At 37.6% G+C, this 18,589-nt stretch overlaps 1 non-coding gene across 1 annotated transcript; it reads left to right on the forward strand.

Annotated features, from left to right (window-relative positions):
• The first annotated feature begins 272 nt into the window (after nt 1-272).
• On the forward strand, nt 273-380 carry LOC130955484 (small nucleolar RNA R71). The gene has a single exon (XR_009076759.1). It is a non-coding gene; the product is annotated as a small nucleolar RNA R71 (small nucleolar RNA).
• The last annotated feature ends 18,209 nt before the right edge of the window (nt 381-18,589 follow it).

Genomic DNA, 18,589 nt, shown 5'->3' on the forward strand with positions numbered 1-18,589 from the left:
AAATTGACTTGTTGAGTCAATATTTTATTCTGGGCCAAAATGGCATTCAGAGTGTCAATATCAAGAACTCCTTTCTTCTGACTAGTCCCATTGTTCACAGGATTTCTTTCAGAAGTGTACATGAATTGGTTATTTGCAACCATTTCAATCAGTTCTTGAGCTTCAGTAGGCGTCTTCTTCAGATGAAGAGATCCTCCTGCAGAGCTATCCAAGGACATCTTAGATAGTTCAGAGAGACCATCATAGAAAATACCTATGATGCTCCATTCAGAAAGCATGTCAGAAGGACATTTTCTGATTAATTGTTTGTATCTTTCCCAAGCTTCATAGAGGGATTCTCCATCCTTTTGTCTAAAGGTTTGGACTTCCACTCTAAGCTTACTCCATCTTTGTGGTGGAAAGAATTTTGCCAAGAAGGCATTGACTAGCTTTTCCCATGAGTCCAGGCTTTCTTTAGGTTGAGAGTCCAACCATATTCTAGCTCTGTCTCTTACAGCAAAAGGGAATAGCATCAGTCTATAGACTTCAGGGTCAACCCCATTAGTCTTGACTGTGTCACAGATTTGCAAGAATTCAGCTAAAAACTGATAAGGATCTTCCATTGGAAGTCCATGGAACTTGCAATTCTGTTGCATTAGAGAAACTAATTGAGGCTTAAGCTCAAAGTTTGTTTGCTCCAATGGCAGGGATAGAGATGCTTCTCCCATAAAAATCAGGAGTAGGTGCAGTAAAGTCACCCAGCACCTTCCTTGCATTGTTTGCATTGTTGTTGTTTTCTGCTGCCATGTTTTCTTCCTTGAAGAATTCGGTCAGGTCCTCTAAAGAGAGTTGTGCTTTGGCTTCTCTTAGCTTTCTCTTCAAAGTCCTTTCAGGTTCAGGATCAGCTTCAACAAGAATGCCTTTGTCCTTGCTCCTGCTCATATGAAAGAGAAGGGAACAAGAAAATGTGGAATCCTCTATGTCACAGTATAGAGATTCCTTTAAGTGTCAGAGGAAAAGAGAAATAGAAAGAAGAAGGAGAAGATAAATTCGAACTTTAGTTAGATAAGGTTCGAATTGTGCATTGAGAAGGAGTGGCACTCCATAAATAGAAGGATGTGGGAAGGAGGGAAGTTTATTTTCGAAAATCAAGTAAAAAAATTTTGAAATTATTTTGAAAAACATTAATTAATTTTCGAAAATAAAAGTGGAAAAGAAATTAAGTGATTTTTGAAAAAGAATTTGAAATTAGAAATTAAGAAGATTTGATTGAAAGTTATTTTGAAAAAGATGTGGTTAAGAAGATATGAAAAAAAAATGTGATTGAGAAGATATGATTTGAAAACTATTTGAAAAGATATGATTTTAAAAACAATTTGAAAAGATATGATTTTAAAAATTGATGACTTGCCTAACAAGAAAAGATATGATTCAAACATTAAAAACCTTTCTCAACAGAAAAGGTAACAAATTTGAGATGTTCAATCAAATCATTAATTGTTAGTAAGTATCTTTTAAAAAGGAAAGAAATTGATTTTGAAAACATTTGATTGAAAAGATTTGATTTGAAAAAGATTTGATTTTGAAAAATTTGAAAAAAAATGATTTGAAAACAAAATCTTCTCCCTAGCACCATCCTGGCGTTAAACGCCCAGAATGGTATACATTCTGGCGTTTAACGCCCAAAATGCTACCTCTTTGGGCGTTAAACGCCCAACCAGGTACCCTGGCTGGCGTTTAAACGCCAGTCTGCCTTCTTCACTGGGCATTTTTGAATGCTCAGCTTTTTCTGTATAATTCCTCTGCAGTATGTTCTAAATCTTCAATTCTTTGTATCATTGACTTGAAAAGACACAAATTAAAAATATTTTGGATTTTTAATAATCAAAATGCAACAAGAATCAAATAACAATGCATGCAAGACACCAAACTTAGCAGTTTGTGTACTACTGACACTAACAATATGAGAATGCATATGAGACACAAAAAAAATACTTCAAGTCAATAGAATTCAAAGATTAGAACACAAAATATATGCATGGATTCGAAAAATATAACAAAGACATGCATTTGACACCAAACTTAAGATGAGACTCTAGACTCAAACAAGAAATATTTTTGGATTTTTATGGTTTTGTAATTTTTTTTGTGATTTTCGAAAATTAAGTGGAAAAAGGTATCAAAATTCTTAATGAGAATTCCAGGAATCAGTGCAATGCTAGTCTAAGACTCCGGTCCAGGAATTAGACATGGCTTCACAGCCAGCCAAGCTTTCAAGGAAAGCTTCGGTCCAAAACACTAGACATGACCAAAGGTCAGCCAAATCTTAGCAGATCACTGCTCCAAGAGCAAAATTGATGAGAATCAACACGCTCTTGTGGTGATAAGTTGAAACCTCGGTCCAATCAGATTAGACATGGCTCCTCAGCCAGCCAGATTTCAACAAATCATCATGAAACTCTAGAATTCACCTTCAAGGGTTTCGAAAAAAAATACCTAATCTAAGCAACAAGATGAACCGTCAGTTGTCCAGCCTAAACAATCCCGGGCAATAACACCAAAAATTTGATGTTGTTGCCAGATCTTGGCTCTGATGTTACCAAAAGCTTGCTCAAAACATGAACAATCCCCGGCAACGGCGCCAAAAATTTGGTCGGCGAAATTGTGAACTATACTTTTTCACAACTCTCATAATCCCTGGTAATGGCTCCAAAAACTTGGTGCGCTCAATACCATGGCATTACACAACTTCGCACAACTAACCAGCAAGTGCACTGGGTCGTCCAAGTAATAAACCTTACGTGAGTAAGGGTCGATCCCACGGAGATTGTTAGTAATGAAGCAAGCTATGGTCATCTTGTAAATCTTAGTCAGGCAAACTCAGATATATATGGTGATGAACGAAAATAACATAGAAGATAAAGATAGTGATACTTATGTATATCATTGGTGTATGAGCTTCGGACAAGTGTATGAAGATGCCTTCCCTTCCGTCTCTCTGCTTTCCTACAGCCTTCATCCAATCCTTTCTTACTCCTTTCCATGGCAAGCTCGTATAGGGTCTCACTGTTGTCAGCAGCTACCTCCCATCCTCTCAGTGAAAGCGATTGCATATGCCCCTGTCACGGTCATAGCGGAATTCATCTGTCGGTTCTCAATCAGGCCGGAATAGAATCCAGTGATTCTTTTGCGTCTGTCACTAACGCCCCGCCCTCAGGGTTTGAAGCACGTCACAGTCATTCAATCATTGAATCCTACTCAGAATACCACAGACAAGGTTTAGACCTTCCGGATTCTCTTGAATGCCGCCATCAGGTCCTGCCTATACCACGAAGATTCTAATCTCACGGAATGGCTGGCTCGTTTGTCAGGCGAGCACTCGGTTGTCAGGCGATCAACCATGCATCGTGCAATCAGGAATCCAAGAGATATTCACTAAAGCCTCGAATGCTTGTAGAACAAGAATGGTTGTCAGTCACCTTGTTCATAGGTTGAAGAACGAGTGATATCTTAGATAAAGAACAAGCGGAGTTGAATAGAAGAACAATAGTAATTGCATTAATACTCGAGGTACAGCAGAGCTTCACACCCTTAATCTATGGTGTGTAGAAACTCCACCGTTGAGAATACATAAGCATAAGGTCCAGGCATGGCCGAATGGCCAGCCTCCCAAAGATCTAAGATAGCATAAAAGTGAAGATAGCTACCCAAGGTCTCCTAATACAATAGTAAAAGGTCCTATTAATAGTAAACTAGTAACCTAAGGTGTACAGAAATGAGTAAATGACATAAAAATCCACTTCCGGGCCCACTTGGTGTGTGCTTGGGCTGAGCAATCAAGGAAATTCGTGTAGAGACCTTTTCTGGAGTTAAACGCCAGCTCCCATGCCAGTTTGGGCGTTTAACTCCAACTTTTATTCCTGTTCCGGCGTTTAACGCTGGAATTCCTGAGGCCGGATTGCTTCGCGGGTTTGGGCCATCAAATCTTGGACAAAGTATGGACTATTATATATTGCTGGAAAGCCCTGGATGTCTACTTTCCAACGCCGTTGAGAGCGCGCCAATTGGGCTTCTGTAGCTCCAGAAAATCCACTTCGAGTGCAGGGAGGTCAGAATCCAACAGCATCTGCAGTCCTTTTTGGTCTCTGGATCAGATTTTTGCTCAGGTCCCTCAATTTCAGCCAGAAAATACCTGAAATCACAGAAAAACACACAAACTCATAGTAAAGTCCAGAAAAGTGAATTTTAAATAAAAACTAATAAAAATGTACTAAAATCTAACTAAAAGATATCAAAAACATACTAAAAACAATGCCAAAAAGTATACAAATTATCCGCTCATCAGCACCCCAATCGATTTGAAAAAAAATTGGAACTTGCTTGAACTATACATTGTGGAGCATAATTTTTGAGCTAAGAATACAAGCATGTGAGTTTTGAGCCTAATTGTGTGGTTACATCATATAACCACTTATTTTTATTCTTGTGTGCATTATTCTCTTTTTATAATTGTAATCTTTGATTTGTTTGATTCTATATGCCCATTATTTTATGTATGAATGCACTTATATGATTGAGGCCATTGATTCAATTAACTCACTTACCCAAATAGCCTTACCTTTTGGTGCACGAAATTGTGATCATCAATGGCGCCATCAACATGGTACACTCAATTGCAATCTCAACTCTTTATCACAACTTCGCACAACTAACCAACAAGTGCACTGGGTCGTCCAAGTAATAAACCTTACGCGAGTAAGGGTCGATCCCACGGAGACTGTTGGTATGAAGCAAGCTATGGTCATCTTGTAAATCTCAGTCAGGCAAATTCAAATGGTTATGGATGATTTATGAATAAAGCATAAAATAAAGATAGAGATACTTATGTAATTCATTGGTGAGAATTTCAGATAAGCGTATGGAGATGCTTTGTCCCTTCCGTCTCTCTGCTTTCCTATTGTCTTCATCCAATCCTTCTTACTCCTTTCCATGGCAAGCTGTATGTTAGGCATCACCGTTGTCAATGGCTACAGTCCCGTCCTCTCAGTGAAAATGTTCAATGCGCTCTGTCACAGCACGGCTAATCATCTGTCGGTTCTCAATCAGGTTGGAATAGAATCCAGTGATTCTTTTGCGTCTGTCACTAACGCCCAGCCTTCAGGAGTTTGAAGCTCGTCACAGTCATTCAATCCTTGAATCCTACTCAGAATACCACAGACAAGGTTTAGACCTTCCGGATTCTCTTGAATGCCGCCATCAATTCTAGCTTATACCACAAAGATTCCGATTAAGGGATCCAAGAGATATCCACTCAATCTAAGGTAGAACGGAGGTGGTTGTCAGGCACACGTTCATAGGTGAGAATGATGATGAGTATCACGGATCATCACATTCATCAAGTTGAGGAACAAGTGATATCTTAGAACAAGAATAAGCTGAATTGAATAAAAGAACAATAGTAATTGCATTAATACTCGAGGTACAGCAGAGCTCCACACTATGGTGTGTAGAAACTCCACCGTTGAAAATACATAAGAACAAGGTCTAGGCATGGCCGTGAGGCCAGCCCCATGATCTAAGATAGCATAAGACTACTCAAAGATAGCTACCAAGATAATGGTGATCATTGGCTTCGGCCCCAGAAAGGGAACCAGAAGAACCAAGATAAGAATACAATAGTAAAAGGTCCTATTTGTTGAGAACTAGTAGCTTAGGGTTTACAAAGATGAGTAAATGACATAAAAATCCACTTCCGGGCCCACATGGTGTGTGCTTGAGCTGAACATTGAAGATTCTATGTGTAGAGACTTTTCTTGGAGTTAACCGCCAGCTTTTGTGCCAGTTTGGGCGTTTAACTCCCATTCTTGTGCCAGTTCCGGCGTTAAACGCCAAAATTCTTGAGCTGACTTGGAACGCCTGTTTGGGCCATTAAATCTCGAGCAAAGTATAGACTATTATACATTTCTGGAAAGCCCAGGATGTCTACTTTCCAACGCAATTGAGAGCGCGCCAATTGGGCTTCTGTAGCTCCAGAAAATCCACTTCGAGTGCAGGGAGGTCAGAATCCAACAGCATCTGCAGTCCTTTTCAGCCTCTGAATCAGATTTTTGCTCAGGTCCCTCAATTTCAATCAGAAAATACCTGAAATCACAGAAAAATACACAAACTCATAGTAAAGTCCAGAAAAGTGAATTTTAACTAAAAACTAATAAAAATATCATAAAAACTGACTAAAACATGCTAAAAACATACTGAAAATAATGCCAAAAAGCGTATAAATTATCCGCTCATCACAACACCAAACATAAATTGTTGCTTGTCCCCAAGCAACTGAAAATCAAATAAGATAAAAAGAAGAGAATATGCAATGAATTCCAAAAACATCTATGAAGATCAGTATTAATTAGATGAGCGGGGCTTTTAGCTTTTTGCCTCTGAATAGTTTTGGCATCTCACTTTATCCTTTGAAATTCAGAATGATTGGCTTCTATAGGAACTCAGAATCCAGATAGTGTTATTGATTCTCCTAGTTAAGTATGATGATTCTTGAACACAGCTACTTTATGAGTCTTGGCCGTGGCCTAAAGCACTCTGTCTTCCAGTATTACCACCGGATACATACATGCCACAGACACATAACTGGGTGAACCTTTTCAGATTGTGACTCAGCTTTGCTAGAGTCCCCAATTAGAGGTGTCCAGGGTTCTTAAGCACACTCTTTTTGCCTTGGATCACGACTTTATTTTTACCCTTGCCTTTTGGTTTAAAGGGTTATTGGCTTTTTCTGCTTGCTTTCTCTCTTTTTTTTTCACATAATCTCTTTTTTTATATATATTCACTGCTTTTTCTTGCTTCAAGAATCATTTTTATGATTTTTCAGATCCTCAGTAACATGTCTCCTTTTTTCATCATTCTTTCAAGAGCCAACATTCATGAACAATAAATTCAAAAGACATATGCACTGTTCAAGCATACATTCAGAAGTCAAAGTATTGCCACCACATCAAAATAATTAATCTGTTATAAAATTCAAAATTCATGCAATTCTTCTCTTTTTCAATTAAGAACATTTTTCATTTAAGAAATGTGATGGATTCATAGGACATTCATAACTTTAAGGCATAGACACTAAGACACTAATGATCATAAGACACAAACATAGATAAACATAAGGCATAATTTTCAAAAAACAGGAAAAAATAAAGAACAAGGAAATTAAAGAACGGGTCCACCTTATTGATGGCGGCTTGTTCTTCCTCTTGAAGATCTTATGGAGTGCTTGAGCTCCTCAATGTCTCTTCCTTGCCTTTGTTGCTCCTCTCTCATGATTCTTTGATCTTCTCTAATTTCATGGAGGAGAATTGAATGTTCTTGGTGCTCCACCCTTAGTTGTCCCATGTTGGAACTCAATTCTCCTAGGGAGGTGTTGATTTGCTCCCAATAGTTTTGTGGAGGAAAGTGCATCCCTTGAGGCATTTCAGGGATTATATGATGAGGAATTTTCTCATGTCCATGAGTGGGATCTCTTGTTTGCTCCATCTTTTTCTTAGTGGTATCCATGAGGACTTGGTCTAACCTTTGATCAAAGTTGACCCTTTTTGAGTTTGAAAGGGACCTCGGGGATTACCTTCTTCTTGGCCACAACTTCATAGAAGTGGTCTTGATGCACTCTTGAGATGAATCTCTCCATCTCCCATGACTCAGAGGTGGAAGCTTTTGCCTTCCCTTTCCTCTTTCTAGAGGTTTCTCCGGCCTTAAGTGCCATAAATAGTTATGGAAAAATAAAAGCAATGCTTTTACCACACCAAACTTAGCAGGTTTGCTCGTCCTCGAGCAAAAGAAGAAAGAAGAGAGTAGAAGAAGAAGAAATATAGGAGATGGAGGGGGCTTTGTGGTTCGGCCAAGTGGAAGAAGTAGTGTTTAGGTTGTGTGAAAATGAAGGAGTGAGGATGGGTTTATATAGGAGTGGGGAGGGGTTGTATGGTTCGGCCATTATGGGTGGGTTTGGGAGGGAAAGTGGTTTGAATTTGAATGGTAAGGTAGGTGGGGTTTTATGAAGGATGGATGTGAGTGGTGAAGAGAATGGTAGGATTTGATAGGTGAGGGGTTTTTTTGGGGAAGAGGTGTTGAGGTGATTGGTGAATGGAGAAGAAGAAGAGAGAGAGTGGTGGGGTAGGTGGGGATCCTGTGGGGTCCACAGATCCTGAGGTGTCAAGGATAATTCATCCCTGCACCAAGTGGCGAGCAAAAAATGCTCTTTTTGCCAATCCTGGCGTTAAACGCCGAGCTGGTGCCCATTTCTAGCATTTAACGCCAACTTCTTGCCTATTCCTAGCGTTAAAGGCCAGTCTGGTGCCCCTTTCTGGCGTTAAACGCACAGAATGGTGCCAGACTGGGCGTTAAACACCCATTTGCTGCCCTTACTGGCGTTTAAATGCCAGCAAGGTTTTCCTCCAGGGTGTGCTGTTTTTCTTTCTGTTTTTCATTCTGTTTTTGCTTTTTCAATTGATTTTGTGACTTCCCATGATCATCAACCTATAGAAAACATAAAATAACAAAAGAAAATAGATAAATATAATATTGGTTTGCCTCCCAACAAGCGCTTCTTTAATGTCAGTAGCTTGACAGTGAGCTCTCATGGAGCCTCACAGATACTCAGAGCAATGTTGAAACCTCCCAACACCAAACTTAGAGTTTGAATGTGGGGATTCAACACCAAACTTAGAAGTTGGTTGTGGCCTCCCAACACCAAACTTAGAGTTTGACTGTGGGGGCTTTGTTTGACTCTATTTTGAGAGAAGCTTTTCATGCTTCCTCTCTATGGTAACAGAGGGATATCCTTGAGCCTTAAACACAAGGGATTCTTCATTTACTTGAATGATCAATTCTCCTCTGTCAACATCAATCACAGCCTTTGCTGTGGCTAGGAAGGGTCTGCCAAGGATGATGGATTCATCCATGCACTTCCCAGTCTCTAGGACTATGAAATCAGCAGGGATGTAATGGTCTTTAATCTTTACCAGAACATCCTCTACAAGTCCATAAGCTTGTTTTCTTGAATTGTCTGCCATCTCTAGTGAGATTCTTACAGCTTGCACCTCAAAGATCCCTAGCTTTTCCATTACAGAGAGAGGCATTAGGTTTATACTTGACCCTAAGTCACACAGAGCCTCCTTAAGGTATTGAGAACTTCCCCGGGTCCTGTCTCTTTTGAGGTAATTTCTGCCTAGACAAGTCATCCAGTTCTTGGTGAGCAAAGGGGGTTCATCCTCCCAAGTCTCATTACCAAATAACTTGTCATTTAGCTTCATGATTGCTCCAAGGTATTTAGCAACTTGCTCTTCAGTGACATATTCGTCCTCTTCAGAGCAAGAATACTCATCAGAGCTCATGAATGGCAGAAGTAAATCCAATGAAATCTCTATGGTCTCAGTGTGAGCCTCAGATTCCCATGGTTCCTCATTAGGGAACTCATTGGAAGCCAGTGGACGTCCATTGAGGTCTTCCTCAGTGGCGTTCACTGCCTCTTCCTCCTCTCCAAATTCGGCCATGTGGGTCATGTTAATGGCCTTGCATTCTCCTTTTGGATTCTCTTCTGTATTGCTTGGAAGAGTACTAGGAGGGAGTTCAGTAATTTTCTTGCTCAGTTGTCCCACTTGTGACTCCAAGTTTCTAATGGAGGACCTTGTTTCAGTCATGAAACTTTGAGTGATTTTGATTAGATCAGAGACCATGGTTGCTAAGTCAGAGTGGCTCTGCTTAGAATTCTCTGTCTGTTGCTGAGAAGATGATGGAAAAGGCTTGCCATTGCTAAACCTGTTTCTTCCACCATTATTATTGTTGAAACCTTGTTGAGGTCTCTGTTGATCCTTCCATGAATGATTTGGATGATTTCTCCATGAAGGATTATAGGTGTTTCCATAGGGTTCTCCCATGTAATTCACCTCTTCCATTGATGGGTTCTCAGGGTCATAAGCTTCTTCTTCAGATGAAGCGTCCTTAGTACTGCCTGGTGCAGCTTGCATTCCAGACAGACTTTGAGAAATCATATTGACTTGCTGAGTCAATATTTTGTTCTGAGCCAATATGGCATTTAGAGTATCAATCTCAAGAACTCCTTTCTTCTGATTCGTCCCATTGTTCACAGGATTCCTTTCAGAAGTGTACATGAATTGGTTATTTGCAACCATTTCAATGAGTTTTTGAGCTTCTACAGGCGTCTTCTTCAGATGAAGAGATCCTCCGGCAGAGCTGTCCAATGACATCTTGGACAGTTCAGACAGACCATCATAGAAGATACCTATGATGCTCCATTCAGAAAGCATGTCAGAGGGACACTTTCTGATCAATTGTTTGTATCTTTCCCAAGCTTCATAGAGGGATTCACCTTCCTTCTGTCTGAAGGTTTGGACTTCCACTCTAAGCTTACTCAATTTTTGAGGTGGAAAGAACTTTGCCAAGAAGGCATTGACTAGCTTTTCCTAAGAGTTCAGGCTTTCTTTAGGTTGTGAGTCCAACCATATCCTAGCTCTGTCTCTCACAGCAAAAGGGAATAGCATAAGTCTGTAGACCTCAGGGTCAACCCCATTAGTCTTGACAGTGTCACAGATTTGCAAGAATTCAGCTAAAAACTGATGAGAATCTTCCAATGGAAGCCCATGAAACTTGCAATTCTGTTGCATTAGAGAAACTAATTGAGGCTTAAGCTCAAAGTTGTTTGCTCCAATGGCAGGGATAGAGATGCTTCTCCCATAGAAGTCGGGAGTAGGTGCAGTAAAGTCACCCAGCACCTTCCTTGCATTGTTGACATTATTGTTGTTTTCGGGTGCCATGTGTTCTTCTTCTTTGAAGATTTCTATTAGGTCCTCTATAGAGAGTTGTGCTTTAGCTTCTCTTAGCTTTTGCTTCAAGGTCCTTTCAGGTTCAGGGTCAGCCTCAACAAGAATGCTTTTATCTTTGTTCCTGCTCATATGAAAGAGAAGAGAACAAGAAAATATGGAATTCTCTATGTCACAGTATAGAGATTCCTTGAGGTGTCAGAGGAAAAGAAAAATAGAAGGAACAGGTAGAAGAATTCGAACTTATCAAGAAAGATAGAGTTCGAATTGTGCATCGAGGAGGAGTGTTAGACCATAAATAGAAGGATGTGAGAAGAGGGAAAGAAATTTTCGAAAATAAATTAAAAAGATTTTAAAAATATTTTGAAAAATTGAAGAATGATTTTCGAAAAATATGATTGGGAAAGAAATAAAGTGATTTTTGAAAAAGACTTTGAAATTAGAAATCAAAAAGATATGATTGAAAACTATTTTGAAAAAGATGTGATTAAAAGATATGATTGAAAAGATATATATATATTTTTTAAAAAAAGATATGATTGAGAAGATATGATTTGAAAAACTATTTAAAAAGATTTGATTTTAAAAATTAATGACTTGGCTAACAAGAAAAGATATGATTCAAACATTAAACCTTTCTCAACAGAAAAGTCAACATACTTGAAATGTTGAATCAAATCATTAATTATTAGCAAATACTTTTGAAAAATAGAAAGAAATTGATTTTGAAAATATGTTATTGAAAAGATATGATTTGAAAAAGATTTGGTTTTGAAAAAAAAAATGAAAACTTGAAAAAAATTTGAATTAAAAACAAAATCTTCCCTCTTGTGCCATCCTGGCGTTAAACGCCCAGAATGGTATCCATTCTGGCGTTTAACGCCCAAATTGCTACCCTTTTGGGCATTAAACGCCCAGCCAGGCACCCTGGCTGGCGTTTAAATGCCAGTTTTCCTTCTTCACTGGGCGTTTTGAACGCCCAGCTTTTTCTGTGTAATTCCTCTGCTGAATGTTCTGAATCTTCAATTCTCTGTATTATTGACTTGAAAAGACACAAATTAAAAATTTTTTTTGAATTTTTAATAATGAGGAATAATCAAAATGAAACTAAGATCAAATAAACAATGCATGCAAGACACCAAACTTAGAAGTTTGTATACTATTGACACTATCAAATTGAGAATGCATATGAGAAACAACAAAACACTCAAGACAAGAGAATTTAAATATCAGAACAAGGGAATCATCAAGAACAACTTGAAGATCAATGAAGAACACAATGCATGCAATTTTTTTTGAAAATTAGATGAATGCAATTGACACCAAACTTAAAATTAGACACTAGACTCAAACAAGAAACATAAAATATTTTTTTTTGATTTTATGATTTTATAAACTTTTTTTGTGCTTTTTCGAAAATTATATGGAAAAGAAAATACAGAGATTCAAAGTTTTTAATGAGAATTCCAGGAATTATTGTAATGTTAGTCTAAAACTCCAGTCCAGGAATTAGACATGGCTTACTAGCCAGCCAAGCTTTCAGTGAAAGCTCCGGTCCAAAACACTAGACATGGCCAATGGCCAGCCAAGCTTTAGCAGATCATTACTTTCAATAGCAAAATTGATAGAAATCAACAAGCTCTTGTGATGATAAGTTGAAACCTCGGTCCAAAAGATTAGACATGGTTTCACAACCAGCCAGACTTCTATAAATCATCATGAAACTCTAGAATTCATTCTTAAAAACTCTGAAGAACAAATAAAATTTTTTTTTTGAAATTTTTCGAAAATAAAAAGTAAAAAGGCTCAAACATAAAATAAAATTACCTAATCTGAGCAACAAGATGAACCGTCAGTTGTCCAAACTCGAACAATCCCCGGCAATGGCGCCAAAAACTTGGTGCACGAAATTGTGATCATCAATGGCGCCATCAACATGGTACGCTTAATTGCAATCTCAACTCTTTATCACAACTTCGCACAACTAACCAACAAGGGCACTGGGTCGTCCAAGTAATAAATGTTACGCGAGTAAGGGTCGATACCACAGAGATTGTTGGTATGAAGCAAGCTATGGTCATCTTGTAAATCTCAGTCAGGCAGATTCAAATGGTTATGGATGATTTATGAATAAAGCATAAAATAAAGATAGAGATACTTATGTAATTCATTGGTGAGAATTTCAGATAAGCGTATGGAGATGCTTTGTCCCTTCCGTCTCTCTGCATTCCTACTGTCTTCATCCAATCCTTCTTACTCCTTTCCATGGCAAGCTGTATGTTAGGCATCACCGTTGTCAATGGCTACAGTCCCGTCCTCTCAGTGAAAATATTCAACGCGCTCTGTCACAGCACGGCTAATCATCTGTCGGTTCTCAATCAGGTTGGAATATAATCCAGTGATTCTTTTGCGTCTGTCACTAACGCCCAGCCTTCAGGAGTTTGAAGCTCGTCACAGTCATTCAATCCTTGAATCCTACTCAGAATACCACAGACAAGGTTTAGACCTTCCAAATTTTCTTGAATGCCGCCATCAATTCTAACTTATACCACGAAGATTCCGATTAAGGGATCCAAGAGATATCCACTCAATCTAAGGTAGAACGGAGGTGGTTGTCAGGCACACCTTCATAGGTGAGAATGATGATGAGTGTCACGGATCATCACATTCATCAAGTTGAGGAACAAGTGATATCTTAGAACAAGAATAAGCTGAATTGAATAGAAGAACAATAGTAATTGCATTAATACTCGAGGTACAGCAGAGCTCCACACTATGGTGTGTAGAAACTCCACCGTTGAAAATACATAAGAACAAGGTCTAGGCATGGCCGTGAGGCCAGCCCCATGATCTAAGATAGCATAAGACTACTCAAAGATAGCTACCAAGATAATGGTGATCATTGGCTTCGGCCCCAGAGAGGGAACCAGAAGAACCAAGATAAGAATACAATAGTAAAAGGTCCTATTTGTAGAGAACTAGTAGCTTAGGGTTTACAAAGATGAGTAAATGACATAAAAATCTACTTCCGGGCCCACTTGGTGTGTGCTTGGGCTGAGCATTGAAGCTTCTATGTGTAGAGGCTTTTCTTGGAGTTAAACGCCAGCTTTTGTGCCAGTTTGGGCGTTTAACTCCCATTCTTGTGCCAGTTCTGGCGTTAAACGCCAGAATTCCTAAGCTGACTTGGAACGCCTGTTTGGACCATCAAATCTCAGGCAAAGTATGGACTATTAACATTGTTGGAAAGCCCAGGATGTCTACTTTCCAACGCAATTGAGAGCGCGCCAATTGGGCTTCTGTAGCTCCAGAAAATTCACTTCGAGTGAAGGGAGGTCAGAATCCAACAGCATCTGTAGTCATTTTCAGCCTCTGAATCAGATTTTTGCTTAGGTCCCTCAATTTCAGTCAGAAAATACCTGAAATCACAGAAAAACACACAAACTCATAGTAAAGTCCAGAAAAGTGAATTTTAACTAAAAACTAATAAAAATATCATGAAAACTAACTAAAACATGCTAAAAACATACTGAAAACAATGCCAAAAAGCGTATAAATTATCCGCTCATCACTTTTTATCTTCCATTGTTAGCCAACTTTGAGCATATGCTAAACCCATTTGTTCTTAATTTCAGCACATTACAAGCATTAAAGCGAAAAACAATAAATGTCCTTTGTTTGGATCTTTGATTAGCTTATGCTAGTGAGAGTGTTTATCATGTAGTTGTGGGAGAGTTGGGAAAATTGGTTGGGATAAAAGAGTGTTTTTGCATTTTTATTAAAAATTTTGAGAAATTAGGTACATACTCATGTATTAATTATGTTTAAACCATATGCATTGGCATCTTTGTGTATAATTCATCAAAAAGAAAAAATGAGAAAAAAAATAAAAAGAAAAATAAAAGAAAATAAAAAAATAAAAAAATACATAGAAAAAGAAAAAGAAATAAAAAGAAAAGCAATAAAAAGGGGACAAAATGCCCCAAAGTAAACTTCAATAAAAATCAATGCATATGAGTTGTGATAAAAAAAAAAAAGAGAATGCATGAGTGTATGAAAAAGTGAAGAATGAGTAGTTAGGTTTGTTTAGAATTGTATAGGTTGTTATATAGGTTAGGTGGGAAGTTTAAGTTAATCAAACATTCAAATTTCAAGCTCACTTGACCAAATACGATACCTTGACCCTAGCCCCATTACAACCTATGGGAAAGTCTTCATGATATTTGTATGCATGCATGGAATAATTGTTGATTGTTAGATGAAAACAAATCTTGGAAAGCATGATTAGAGGAGAATTGAGTGAATCAACCCTATACACTTGAGTTACTAGAGCGGATATATATCCGGTGAAGGTTCGATTGCTTAATTACATGTTTTCACCTATGACCATCTCTTTTATTGCAAGTTTGTAAAATCATTTCAATAACTCAAATCAATTATGGATTTGATCTCATTGAGATACCTTTAGCCCTCACGTTTATACATGCTTTCTTGGGAATGGATTTATTTTGATCAAGTAGTTGCATTCATTTAGATAGATTACATATAGGTAGATTGCATTTAGATAGTTTTCATTGAATAAATGTTGATACCCTTTGTTTCTTTCTTGAGTTTAGCATGAGGACATGCTTGGTTTAAGTGTGGGGAGGTTTGATAAACCCCAATTTTGTGGTTTATCTTGTGCTTAATTTAGGGGATTTTATCAACTTATCTCACATTTATTCAATGAAATAGCATGATTTTGTAATTCTCTCTGAATTTGTGCTTAAGAGTCAAAACATGCTTTTTAGGCCCTTAAATTGATAAATTTAATTCACTTTAATTCCATTCGATGCCTTGATATGTGTGTTGAGTGATTTCAGGCTTATAAGGAAAGTATTGGATGGAAGAAGTGAAGAGAAAAGCATACAAAGTGGAGAATGCATGAAGAAATGAGGATTTGGAGAATTTGTGGCCATGTGCACGTGTCATCCACGCATACCCGTGAGAAGAGATTTGCAAGCCACGCGCACGCGTGAGGAGGAAATTTGGCCAGCGACGCGCACGCGTCACCCACGCGCATGCATGATGCTGATCATATGACCTCATTAAAGTGAATTCACTGGGGGCGATTTCTGAGCTTTTCAGGCCCAAATCTAACTCATTCCTGAGGCTATTTAATGCATAATTCAAGCTTTGACAAAGGGGGAGCAATTAGTTTTAGGATAGCATCATGTAGGTTAGTTTTCTAGAGAGAGAAGCTCCCTTTTCTCTATAGAATTAGGGTTCTTAGGTTACTTTTTATCTTAGATCTAGGATTAATTTCTTGTTTTCATCTTATTTTCTTTATAATTTCTTATTCCTACACCTTCATTCTCTTAGTTTGCAATGTTAATTTCCCTTTTTATGCCTCTTTTTAGTTTTATGAATGCTCTAGTTAGATTTGGATTTTTTTAATACAATTTATATTTTATGTTCTTTTATTATTCAACTGAGTTATTATTCTTACCTTTCTTGTATTAGGTAGTTGTAGATTTTACTATTTCTTGCCATTTACCTTGCTTTCTTTTTATGCCTTCCAAGTGTTTGATAAAATGCTTGGTTGAATGTTAGAGTAGATTCTTGAGCATTTTTGGATTGGAAAGAGGAATTAGGCAATCTTGAGTCATGAACACCCAACTTATGTTGGTGATCTAGAGTTGTTAGTTAATGTTGTTTCCATTGACGTTAATCTTTTGCTAATTCAATTAGTAAGTTAATTAGGACTTTTGGATTGAGATTAACTTGTCTTATTTGACTTTCTCTCGTGTGAAGATAACATTATACCTTCTTCCATTGTTGGAGATGACTAAATAGGATAAGCTCTTATTAATTATTGTTATGATTAGTGATTAGGATAGAAAGCCTATATTCTCAATCCTTGCCATGAATGTCTCTCTTTATTAATTGTTTTCTTTAATTGTTTACTTTACTTTTCGTGTATTTTATTTTCTTGCCCTTTTATCAAATCAAACCCCCATTTGTTCCTTCATAGTCAATAATTGATCACTTTATTGCAATTCCTTATGAGACGACTCGAGGTTTGAATACTTCGGTTAATTTTCATTGGGGTTTGTACTTGTGACAACCAATTATTAAAATTTGATTTGAGGATTGATTGTTGGTTTGGAGCTATGCTCACAACGAAATTATTTTGTTAAATTCCGAACCGGTATAAATTTTAACATCAGTGTGCATGTGCACAAGGCTGTGCGTGCGCACACAAACCAGAAATCACAAATTTTGCAGCATTCATAGAATTCAGATTTCAGACACCAACTTGCAGCGATCATATCTTTTTATACAAAATTCGGATATCTACAAAATTGATACCGTTATAAAGCTCTTTAAATTATCTTTGATTTGATATAAAATTCATTCCATTTCACAAACTGTAATTCAAGATATGATCCGTTGAATTCATCAAAAATTTATTTTACAAAAGTTCACTAATTTCTCAATTTACTAAAATTTTCAACCAAAACCACACCAACTTCAACTCACATCAGTTCTTACCATGTGTATCACATTCCACCACTCATATCATGCAATTCTCAAACCCAATTATCAATTATATCGCTTTAAACCATTTCTCACATAACAAACTCATCAATCATCATTCTATTACCACTAATCATGAGAAATCAACTTCAATTTCAACATCCAACATCATTTATCAACATCAATACCAACTTCCATCAAAATAACCCAAAGTCATTAAATCATCATACATCATCATTCAACAAAGTTAACAACCAATTCAATCCAACCTATCCTGTAGGTCACTAGCCTAAGTGTCAAAAAATATTATATATTATGAAGGACATATGCATGTGAGGTGCTCAAAGTGAAATGAATGCTCCAGAGATTCCCAAGGCTGGACAAGAGGTACACTTACAAAATTCAAACCAAGGTGAGGAAGGAGAGGCAACTAATTTAAAAACCAATAAGAACAAACCAAATATTCAAAACAAATCAAAAAATGATACAGCTATTCTTAACTAAACTGTGTATAAGCAGGCATAAAACTTATTCATAAATCTATGCAAAATATGAGACTCCTATACTATACAAATAAAAGAACCTAATTAGCATATTCCTTAGCAAGTTAAGTGAAACTTACGGTGTAACACAAAGAAATAGAAACTAATTAATAAACTCAACAAATTGAATATAACAAATAAAGTAATGCATGTATTAAGACATAGCCACAAACCAAAGAAATTGATGTATATGAAACATAAATCAAAGGCAAAAACAACCATACAAGGCAAGGATTGAACCACAAAATACCATGCATGCAAAATACGTAAATCTGGGCATGTATTTCAAAATGGAGTTGGACACTACACAACTGCTATTGGACGGCAAATGGAAAACATGTGTACCCACAAGAGATGAGTACGCATGTTTTCCTTTACAATGAAGCTTGTGCATACATGCATAAGATGCATACGCATGAAACCCTAATTTCCGTTAGGCACCAAAAGATTGCCATTAGATGGCATGCATCAAATTGAAACCAATGTGGCTTTTGTTTACATCTGTCATTGGACACCACAATTGTGTTAGATGGCATGCTCAAAATGAAGCTAATGTGGTTCTGTCCAACTCTGACGCTGGACGCCACAATTGTGCTATTAGATGGCATGCTCAAAATGAAGCTAATGTGGTTCTGTCCAACTCTGCTGTTGGACTCCACAAATGCGCTATTAAACAGCAAACTCAAAATGCAACCATATTATTGGCTGTCCAAC

This window comes from Arachis stenosperma, chromosome 1 (genome assembly GCF_014773155.1).
Source record: "Arachis stenosperma cultivar V10309 chromosome 1, arast.V10309.gnm1.PFL2, whole genome shotgun sequence".
In the NCBI taxonomy this organism is placed as follows: domain Eukaryota; kingdom Viridiplantae; phylum Streptophyta; class Magnoliopsida; order Fabales; family Fabaceae; genus Arachis; species Arachis stenosperma.